We start from the raw sequence: 12,389 nt of genomic DNA, 5'->3' as shown, positions 1-12,389 counted from the left end.
TCCCTGTGTGTGCCTTCCACCCTTGCAACCCCCAATAGTGGCAAAAAAATCTCATTGTGGAAGCTGTAGTGTGTTAAAGTGTGTCGCATAGTCTACCCTTTTGTCTATACCTCTCTAGTTTTAAATGTTCATTGCAATGAGTCATTGGTCTGGTTTGAGGCCTTTGACTTCTGCTACCCTATCGATACTGGAACCTCATTGGGACTCCTTGTGGATATCCTGTTTTTGCCTTGTGTCATGGAGATTCTGTAGTTTGGTATCTGTAGGACTGACTCCTTCATAGACTCCAGTAGTTCATCGACAGGGTGGATGTTAGGATGGGCCAATGCAAAGCCCTGAATCTGGGCCTGAACATTTGCTTTTTCTTATACTGCAGATACCCCAGCCCTCACTGTAGGTCACTGCGGCTTCCTCTAATAAGAAGCTATTGATTGGCTATGGTACAAAGAATAGAAGCAGCAAAGTAGTGCAGTATAGGGTTGGGAGGAGGGCACTGAAGGAAAGCTGTCATTTTCTGGAATGCCAGTAATAAACAATATGATCACTGTTTTTGAAAGAGTTCAGAAGAAATGAGAGAAGAGCATGATCCGGGGCAGTGACCCTTTGCAAATGCCAGGAAATGTGTCCCAAGATGATGAATTACCATGATTTTATATAACAGCATGGATTTGTCAGAATTTGATCATTTTACTGCTCCAAGAATGAAATCAAGCACTACCACAACAAATTGCCTTTTCTGTGAGCAAGGATGTGCTGAGCAATATCAACAAGTACAACAAAGGCAAAGACTTTAGGTGGCTTCATTCCTTAGAGCAGCCAAACAGATTGACTGACGCCTTACATAGTTGGCAGCTTCAGATGCTTTATTTTATAGTTATGACCAATATTCCCTTGAAATATAAAGAGAAAAAAAACAAGCAAGCAAACAAACAAATAAACCCAAAACCCTACAGGCCAGAAACAGAAATGACTAATGAAACAAGAAAAAGGAGGAAAGAGAAAGAATCAGAAATTGTAGACTGTTTCCATTTTAAAGCATGGGTTTTGGAGCTATGGGGAGGGTTTGAAAACGTGATTAACAGTTGAGGGATGGCAGAAGAGTGCTTTTATTTACACTTCCCTATGTTGTGGGACTAAGAGAATGTTTTCTGAAATTAAATAGCAATCCTTGTGGGAGGAGGAGGGGAGCTCAAAGCTGATCTTTTCCTATGTGTCACATGAAATAAATGAGGGCTTTTGTGATACCAAGCATGTCAACACATTTTTTTTCTCATTGCTAAATTTTTGTAAGTTAAATTAAATGTTCTGAGCAGGTACAATATCAGGGCTAAACTCACCGAGGCCATTAATCTTCATGCTTTAAGGTGGTCAATTCATTGTTGAAGTGGTTAAACTGGAACATTTCTCCAGTGGATTTGTGCCTTTCCAGAAACATTTTTCCTCCCTTTGGAATTTGCAACAGTGGAGCCCTGCTTCATTTTCTTTATCCCTTGCTTACAGGCTACAACTAAACATCTACTTATTTACTTGTTTATTGTTCATACCAAAGATACTGTGAGACCTATTAAGTTATGGATTACATCGCTGACGTTCACTCCTGTCTTCCCAGAATGCAGGCACTGAATATTATTCACTGAGTGAGTTAATATGTGACCACAAACTTGTGTTGGCACAAAAGTGACATTACATTTTGCTCCAATAAAACTTAGCTAGCTGTTTTATCACTTGTAGAGTGATAAATATCAAATAAATATCAAAATGTCTTGAAGTCTCTTCATAAGAGCACGAAAAATACTGAAGCCCTACAGAAGTACATCCTGGAATTAATAAAGTATAGTGGGGGAGTTGCCAACACACTTTTTATGATCATATTTTCACCCGTCTTGTGTGTTGGCACACAGAGGCTTGCAGGTTCATCAATAGAGAAAAAAATCCTCAATACCAAATTTGCTTTGGAAAATCTGTTTTGCACCTTTAACAATATTTTAAGAAGAGGCACACATCAGCGTGGCTTCATTGGGCTAGAATCCTTTTTCACTGGGCCAGGTTCAACAAAAGGGTAAAAGGGAGATGGTTTTTGTTTTTTTGAATTTCAGTAACTAAACAACCATTCCTATTGTCTGCTTTTGAATTTTAACAAACATTGTAGCTACAGCCATAATTACTAGATTTTCTTTTTGTTCTGCTGAACCGTATTTTTTTTTTTTTATTGAAGAATGCCAAGCACAGGCAAGATTACATACAAACATTGAATTTAAATAAAATAACTCCAGAATTCAGTAGACAAAAGAAAAAACATTAATAATGGAACTGATTTCTCCTTTGGCATTTGCATTTTGCCACTCATATTCACAGGCTCAAGTCATGCCAAAGTTATTGTTGTGCATGTGTTAATATGAGAGCTACTTGATTTCTCAATGAAAGATTTTAATGATCCACTTTTATTCTGTTTCATTACAAGGAGAATTAAGAGCATTTTGTTACATGTGTTCTTATAATTTTCTCCTCTGGTTTTTAAAATTCAATTACCCAAAACATTTGTGGGCTGTTCTTTTCTGACATCAATTAGACTGGGACTGGACCATGTTGGCAAGGATAATGGCCTCAGTTTTTCTGTTTTGTCTTGAAGACCTCCAAAGGTTTTTGCTGAAGTTATTGATAACTTAAACATATGTGGTACACAATAAGGATCATTTCTCAATTACAATATGTCAAATGTTACAAGAGTACTCTACACACTGTGCATTGTTTGAAGGAATGATGAACTTATGAAGTAGATGTTCTTACTATTTCTGAAGATGAAGAAAGTGGATGTTAAGCATACAGCTTTGTATAGGGTGATAAGAATGGGCTGATTTGCATTCTTTTACATGCTGACCTCCAGTTGAACCAGCATCATTTGTTGAAAATGCTGTCTTCTTTCCATTGAATGATTTTTAGCTCCTTTGTCAAAGATCAAGTGACATAGGTGTGTGGGTTCATTTCTGGGTCTTCAGTTCTATTCTATTGATCTACCTGCCTGTTTCTGTCTGATATCAGACAGTTTTTATCAGGATTGCTCTGCAATACTGCTTGCAGTCAGGGATGGTGATTTCCCCAGAAGTTCTTTTATTGTTGAGGATAGTTTTTGCTGTCCTGTGTTTTTTGTTATTCGAAATGAATTTGTCATATGCAGCCACCAATCCAGTCACTATTGTTGACACTAAGAAGTGCTTGCTGACAGGAGCCTAATATGGATGTCTCCTGAGAGGCTCTACCGGAGCCTTACTGAAACAGATGAGAATGCTTGTACCTAACCATTGGATTGAGCTCGGGGAACCCAATGGAGGAGTTAAAGGACTGGAAGAGCTGAAGGGGTTTGTAATCCCATAGGAAGAACAACAATATCAACCAACCAGATCCCCCAGAGCTCCTGGGGACTAAACCACCAAGCAAAGAGTACACAGGGACAGCCGTGTATGTAGCAGAGGATGACTTTATCTGGCATCAGTGGCAAGAAGCCCTTGGTCCCATGCAGGCTCATTTTACCAATATAAGGAAATGCCAGGGTGTTGAGAGTGGGTGGGTGGGAGTGGGAGCATCCTCATAGAAGCAGGGGAAGGGGGAGGGGAAGTGGGAGAAGGGGAAAGGGGATAACATTTGAAATGTAAATACATAAAATATCCAACAAAAAAGAAGATGGCATTGTAGTTTATGTCTTGACTTTAAGCAATAGGACGAGCTCTAGCCCTAGAACCCTAAGAATGCTGTTAAGCACATGTGAACACTGGAAAGGCAGAGCCAGATGGATTGCTGTGATTTTCTGTCAATCAGCCTAGCTAAATTTGTGAGCCCCAGATCTCACTGAGAGACTCTATCTCAAAAAACAAGGCTCACGTGGAACAATATGTGATGTTGATCTCTGGGCTTCAAGTGCATGAGCACATAAATACCTGCACTGCCTCACCTACACAGCCAACCCCCCACCCCCAAAATAAGCAGAAACACAGAAACACAGGACCATGTACACACCCACATCCACTCCACCAGAAATCTTTATGCAGCACTTAACTTTAAGGAAGTACAGTGATTTGTCCAAGATCACAACCAATAAACGATGGAGTCATGGTTCAGATTCTGATTGGATGCAAATCATTTTCCCCTTAACTACTTTGTATCACTGCATGCATGAATGAGAGTTAAGCAAGAGACTATGTCTTAGGAGCAGATCCACCCCATAGGAAATCATGCAAATACACATTTGGGGTAGGAGTACTAGTCAACATCTCTCCTAGCTGTGTACTCAGATGGGTGGTATTCAGCTGTATAAACAGATGGATTCAACTTCTGCCTTGACATTCTTAAGTAATTCAGCCAAGAAACTCCTTCCGTCGCTTTATAATAGTGTATTCACCAACCACTGTGAGCAGAATCAGGCACGATATGACTCTCATTGATTAAATACTCTATATAAACTGAGATGTGGTATCAAATGTGGAGTGCTAATGTTTACATTTGGGTAGGTAAACCAGGTGTCTGAGTACACAAATGCCTACTACAGAGCCCTGTGAGAGACTGCTATTAGTTCTGGGTTATATGTTCACAGGTTCATTCATGGGAGCATTTGTATGGTGTCGGGTAGCAAGAAGAGAATCAAAAGGCAGTAATGGGAACTCTTCTCAGAGAAGACATAAAACACAGGGGGGAATTGATCGATTTTGATAAAACACATTAATGTTAGAGTATTAAGACATCAAGAAGGGTCAAAACAGGTTTCAAGTTTAAGGACAGAGAACAGAAAATAGCTCGTTTCTTCTGATAAGGTGCAGAGATGCGAAGACTTGAGAAAGGATAATTATTTTTTGAGAAAAGCAAGGAAGACACGCTAGGAGTAAAATACTGATTAGTTTTCCTCTAGTGAAGAAGAGGCCATACAAAAAGTTTACTTTGTGTGCATGCTCTATTGTCTTGCTGGCCCTGTAGGTGAGTAGAGAGGCACTGTAGCATACTAAGAAAGACTGTCTAGGCAGGACTGCAGAAAGAATGTATGGTCTAGAATCAGTCAAAATTGTAGTTCTGTCATTTACTAGTTGTGTGACCTTGGGAAAATTACATGTTGTTACCTCATTTTCTTAATTATAAAATGGGATTATCAATGGTACTTAACTCATACGGCTATTATGAAAATTAAAATGATGCATACTAATTATTTAATGCAGGTTCAACTACACAGTAAAAACTTAATAAGAGAAGCTATTTATATTTTGTGTGTTTAATGGGATGATATCTATGGTTCTGTATCACTGTTGGCCACCTTAGTGTATTTTGATAGTGATTCTTGGAGCTTGAGTTTGGACAGTACATTCACTGTAAAATGTACTTTTTATAATTGTTTTCGCTGGGTTAGGGGATGTCAGCAAATGGGTTTTGTTTGCCAAGAGTGTGAGAACAGAAATGACTGGAAAAGGTTTTGTCGGTTAATATAGAGACTTTTGGGTCAGAAAAACCCAACGAGTATTTCATGGTTGCTAATATTTTTCCTCAGTACTCACTCCTGGCCAAATATTCCAAACTCCAATTTTCCTTCCAAATCCACTAACCAACAAAAAAAAAACCTAAGAACTATTTTCCTTGCACATTTAGCACTACTTAGAGGGGGATCTAGGAAGTGGGCAGCAGGGATATAGAAGGACAGGACATGCTGAGGCTAAAATGCTGGCAGAGATCCAGGATGACTTCAGCACTGGAGAAAAACTCCAGTTTTTCTCACTGTTTGATGGCGTTTTTTGTATGGTTGCAAAATAAAACCCAATCTGGCATGTAACTAACTGCATTCCTTTTAACTGCTTAATTCTACTCTCTGTAAAAACCAAGTTCTTTTAGTAAGTTTAATGTTCATTCCAGATGTTGGTTTGGAAAACAGATAATTTCCTCTAGAGTGGAGGACCAATCGAAAGCGTGAGAACAAAATATCAGTCTGATATGTGTCCTAATGAGTCAGCTCCAGAACCTTAGTGTGACCTCCATTTAGCAATTATAACGTTAAAAAAATGTTCATCAAGTCATATATAGAGTTGCTTGAAGCAATTGGATGAGAGGTTAAGAACTCAGCATTAACTGTTTCATTTTATGGCTCACAGGCCAAAAGAAGGATGAATGTATCTTTTATTTGAATCTGATCTTAGCATGTTGTTAAGTTAGAAATGTCTGCACTCTTGTGTGGTAGAGGGCTGCAGATAGAGTCAGAACTCTCAGTTATGACTGCTTTCCAAGATTCAGGTGCATTTATTTTCATCCCATCTCACTAAAAACAAAATTTAAACATGTCTCCAAGTTATGATTGACCTGATACTAAATATCTGTCAGCAACAACCTGGCAAAGTTGTAGTGGAAAAAAGTAGGGATATTGTACTTTTATTAAAATCTGCCTATGCTGGTGCCTGACATTAAGGAACTGAGTTTTCCTTAATATGTCTTTATATTGTTTAACAGATTCTGATGCACATTTAAGAAATATATTCATGTTCTGAGTTTCATTTAAAATTGATACTGAAATTATCTTTCAAATTCAGCCCACTTTATATTTCTAGAATATGTAGAAGCCCCGTGAGACAATTTATGTGGGTGTTTTAAAAAAGTACTAAAAATCATAAAACCCACAGTCTGTTTGATAGAATCTCCACCCTTACACAATTTTGGAAAGATATGTGGTCAAGATTCAAAGTTTCTGTGCAATGCTCTCCTCACGTAGGTGTAATTAAATGGAAGAGACGCCACATACACATGGGCTCGCTTAGTTCCTTTCGATTGCTAGAACATCAAGAACCATGTAGAAAAGTTTTCATAATTACATTATTCCAAGGAATTCATCCTTAAATCCTAGTTCATGTGCATTTCTGTCCTAGATAAATGCAATTCTATTTATATCCTGTATACCCATGAAGTAAGTGCTTTCAGCAGTGACAGCAAAGTATTAGGAACGTATTCGCTGCTGGAGTGTTGAGGGTAATTGTTGATTGATCATTCTAATCTAGCTCCTTTCTCTTATTTGCTACAGAAAGATGTTTTCTTATATTGAAAATATTCTATACTTGTTTATTGGCTTATTATATATTTCACCCTCTAGTCTTTTAGTTACACATCTGGAAGGGATCATATCATATAAAACTTGTTATCCATTTAGTTTTACAATCGATATAATACTTAGTCAGTAAAAATTGTAGAATGAATAGTCAGTGAACTGCTTTATGGAAAATGTTCCCTTAGGAGTTACCTTGTAAGAATCTTTGGAATGTGTTCTATGTTCAAATCAATATTTACCTAAAATGGCTGAATTTTAACCCATGTACAATTAAAGTCCGTGTAAGATTGGGATAACTAGTCTGTTTGTTGAGTCTAAAGAAGAGAACATATATCTATAAGAAGCAATAGTATAAGCTGTGACCCTTCTTCAGCCAAACAGTAGATAGAACTTGGGGACTCTTATGGAAGAATAGGAGGGAGTATTAAAGGCCCCAAAGGGGATAGGAACCTCATGGGAAGACCAAGAGAGTAAACTAAACTGGACCCTGTGGCTCTCAGAGTCTGAACAACCAACCAGAGTCTCTTCTTTACTATCACCTTTAGAGAGTCACACACAAAAGGAGTGTCATTTCTTCAGGTCTCTATTCTAGCTATGACACACCTATAACTACAACTTTATCATACATCATACATTTAATTCACAAAGTATGGCTCTGGATACTTTACAGGTTAAAGGTTTTCTAGCAGTCATGTATTCAGTTAGTTACACATCAGTATTATTGACTGGAATATCTGTTAAATGTTTCCCCTATCCTGTTACCCCATGGCATGTCTAAATCAGTTTGAAAAATTTTCGGAACTTTCCTATGATTTTGTCTCATAATTACAAAATGAAGATGAAACAATGCAACACTGGACATGTGCTATATATCTCCATTTCTTCCTACACCTGTACTTTCTATGTTTCTTTCCTTCTGTGTATCCTTTTAAAATGCCCTCTGACCTTGTGGTCTCATTTGGCTATGTTCTTATCATCATATTGGAGAGAAGTTCGAAGTGTGCTTAGGAGATTTATTTTATTTTATTTATTCTGGGGTTCTGCCCCGCACAGGTGCAGATGGGTTGTCTTCTTATACTGGGTTCGAATACTCATTGAGCCTTCTTCCCCAAAGCTTATAGTAAGTAACCAAATATTATTTGCTCCAGAATGCTGTTGATTGTTTGAAGTCCATCTTCAAATATTTGTAAGTGGCTCCTTTATTAAATATTCCCCAATAATATAGTATAATCTTCTATTAGGTAGCTGAACAGAGTTTGGCTACCAAGGTGTCTATGGTGCCTAGAAATGCATTGTGTTCATGCATTTCTGTTTGTTTTGCCTGGAATATACTTAAGTTTCTGATCCTTCATGTAGAATTCTCCAAGTACAAGAAAGGTTTAGGTCATGAAGTTTCCTGGCGCTTTTGTTTCAGGTGGGTCAGGGAGAATGATTAGTGATCCTGCTTTTAAAATATACCTATTTCCCATATTGTCTGCCTTCATGCATTTCACCACTGCTAGATGGTGCCTTGCTTAAGAATAGGAAGGGTGTATTATTCATTTCTCCAAGCCCAGAGCAGAATATCACATATACCATTCTGTCTGTGAAAGCCAAGTGTACTGAAAACTGAATATGTATTGACAGGAGAGAGAGAGAGAGAGAGAGAGAGAGAGAGAGAGAGAGAGAGAGAGAGAGAGAGAGAGAGAGAGCAAAATAATAAAAACCCAAAAACAATAGATGTAAAGAATTAAAGCCTTTTGTAAAGTATGTCTTCCATATTATATTTGTCTCCACTTATATGTACCCAACCTTTCTGGACAGATACCACCTATACTTTATGTTATATGTCCTTTTATGACCGCTGTGACTCTTTTGCTTGAGCTTTGGTACTTTGATCAGCACACAGTAAAATAAGATATTTAAATTGAAATTTGACCTCCCATCAAAATAGTCCTTTCCTTGCATAGATACATCCAAATCCTGCCTCCTATTAAAGATATCTATTTAACTCAGGAACTTGAGAGCTAAACTCAAGTCTTAAGGTTTCATTAGATGAACCATCATGCTGGCTTCAGTCAATAGCTCACTTATTATTTAAAGGCTACATGACCCTCCTCTAACTGATGGCTCCCAAGGGATTATTATAATCTAAAAGTCAGTGTCCAGTAATCCCCCCAAATACTTTTTCACTGTTACATGTCTAGTGGAAAAGCATCCATTAAATGGCCTCGCTTTCTTCAAAGAACATATTTGAAGAATAATTCAAATAAGCATTTGTGCTATTATTTCTATGACCAAACTGTGAATTTATTAAAACTATTATTCAAAAACGAGGTAGAGGGTTCCTATTTTCTATATGTATAGGACTCACTCTGACCATGGTGACTCTATCATTGGGGTTTCAGTGCTTTTGGAAGAAAAAAAATGAAAGAAAACGAATAAAACAATAGCATGTATTTCAATGAATATTTTTACAGCTAAAAGAAATGGAATAGATATCTCAGAAAAGTACTTTCTTTCAAATTCATCCAATGTGGAGATACGCACTTTTTTTCTTCCCTTTCCCTTAGAATAGGTTATAAAGTGGGAGCTCAGGCCAAAGAGAAGCTTTAGTTCATGGTGTCTAAGTTTTCTCTACAGACTAACTGTAAACTTTGCTCACATGTACAGTGTCAGACTTTACTTCCTCCTGAATTGTGATTATGAAAACTACTACTGAGATGGGGAGTGATAAGCTGCATATATAATCTACAGTTCTGATGACTGTGATGAGTACCCACATTATCAGAAAGACTAACTTGATGAAAGACCAAGTAAGAGTAAGAAAGTCTAGGGCAGTGAAGGTGTGTTAGTTTTTATTTCTTGTTTTTCTTTTTATCTTTGTTTCTTTTTCCTGTGGGGGTATTCACAAATACATTTAGTCCTGTAGCTGAATCTTTCATCATTCCATGTCTTAATATGCTTTCGTCTTCCACATTGGGGGTAAGTCTTAACTTTCTACACTTATTTTGTGTCTCTCTTTAGGTTCAGCTTTAGGTTCTTCTGGATCCACAAATAACTTCCTAAGGAAATCAAGTAATTTTTGTAGTTGGAAGCATACTGTGGAAAAGATGTTACCGAGGTCATTCAAATTTCTTCAAGGTTCACCAACGTGAGGATAAAAATTGAGAATGGGCTTGTCATATACCATAAATCTAAAATCCTATTGGTCTGCATGTCTGATGAATTGGAACTAAGCATCTAGCCACCTCTTCTTTGGCCTCTCCTCTAACATCTCCAATTGGCCAAATAAAGTCATATAGCCAAGAACATGAAGCAAACTGATAGGAAATGTTCTGCGTTCTTCATTAAGCCATGGGTTTCTGGGAAAATGGCGAGTGGTCTTTTACCTCAGTGTACATGCCGCAGCGTCATCATATCAAATGGAACTGCTTTACCATGCAGTTCCCAAATGAAACCTTCAAGAAAATGTCTTCACCTTGTTCCTGCCAAAGCTGGACCCCTCAGAGTAGGAGAATGTTGGGGGAGGGGCTGGGGAGGGGGAAACCCTTATAGAAGAAGGGGAGGGGATAGGGGGGCTTACGTCCAGGAAACCTGGAAAGGGAATAACATTTGAAATGTAAATAAAATATTTCCAATAAATAAAAAGAAAGTGTCTTCTCAGTTTCTGGCTGCAGTGGCCTACACAATGTTCAAACTTATTTCTTAGACACGAGACAATACTGCAGGCATGGGAAGCAATGTCCCATTCATGTTACCATTCTTTTCTTTTTCCTTGTGCCCAAGTATCCATTCTCTTACATATTCTTACCACTATGGAGTTCATTCTGGAAGCAGGGGTTCATGCGATCAGGCCCCAGTGGCAGGAGAGCAGAATTGTTGACCCTGCCTCCTACTGATGGGACATTGGGTGGTCTACCCAGAGCAGTGCTGGGGAGCGCTCCGTGGTGGTGAAGGTCAGGGAAAACTGGTGCACTGACCAGTTCAGTTACCACCCAAGCCAAGATACAGGGCTCTGAGTTGGCCCACCCCAAAATCTATACCCTCTGCAATTGGTTGGGATATGTGAAAGGGCCAGTCCTGCTGATCAAAGCTTCAGGATCTCCATGATACAGGGCAAAAAGGAAGGGGAGAGATAATATTGAGTAGGAGGGAAGAGTGATATAGATAGAATGAAAATGTTGAGATCGAGATGGCCTCTAGAAGGTGGAAAAGATACAGAAACAGAAGTTTCCCAGGAGGAATCCACATCTGTTACTACCTTGATTTCAGCTCAGGGATAGCCGGGGAGACTTATGAAATCCTAAACCATAATATAAGAAACTTGCATTGCCTTAAACCACTAAGTGGTGAATTGTTCCAGGAGCAATAGGTAGCTGGTAAGTTCCAGTGAAACTTGATGTTGAATTGGAATGAGCTTTCTCTTTCCATATTCACTATGTACGTACCACAACAATTCCAATGCAAACACCATATGCTTTCTGAAGTCTTCCTCGTCTCCACCTACCTTCCCTAGTTCTTCACTTGGTCAGTACTTTACTAAGAAATATGGCTTTGAAGGTTTCTAATTTTGTCTTATTGCTATTTGCACGAGTTTTATCACTTCAATCAGAATACTACATTTCTGAAACAGGAGGTTACAGTTTCTGTATTTCGTCTTACATATATCCTCTGTCCTCAGAACAGGCATCGTGCACATGCAAAGTTCCTGGTTAATATCTGAGAGAATGTTTGCCGAGAAGTAAAATTAGCCAAGAACATAATGAAAATAGGCATCCCAAATTAAGTTGTGTAGTTTCTTACATCTTAATTATGGAGATTGAATTTGCATCTTGATTATTTCGTATAGACATATTTGAACTCCTGCTTAGAGTAGTTTGGCATTTCACAAGAGACTTCATCTTATTTGATACATAGTGTTCTGGAGTGCTGGGGGAACATTACTTTAGTGTGTTAGAATGGTGGGGAAGCCTTTTTCAGCTCCATTTGAGTACAGCTTTTCTGATCTTCTCCTGGGAAGCATAGTTATGTACTATGCTGAAGTGGTTTTCCAAGAGGGATGTGGAAATAAACTAATGAATATTCACAAAGCACTTAGAATATACGAGTCAAAGCCTCAAAAACATTTTTTTTTTTAGATTAGTTAATGGAGAGGTGTATAAAGTACAGAGTTTGCTCTTAAGGCGCTTATAGTCCAAGAACACAAAGTTTAGTTAATATTAATGCTTCTTGATTGACATGATCTGTTCAATAAGATCATTTAGAAACTGGACATCTCTTATTTTCTGTGGTTACATACACTTTGATATTTTAGGCTTCCAAAAATTCCTACCCTAAGTATAGCAAG

The sequence above is a fragment of the Rattus norvegicus genome, chromosome X (genome assembly GCF_021556685.1).
Source record: "Rattus norvegicus strain SHRSP/BbbUtx chromosome X, alternate assembly SHRSP_T2T, whole genome shotgun sequence".
NCBI classification, from domain to species: domain Eukaryota; kingdom Metazoa; phylum Chordata; class Mammalia; order Rodentia; family Muridae; genus Rattus; species Rattus norvegicus.
Note: the sequence above shows the minus strand (reverse complement) of the source record.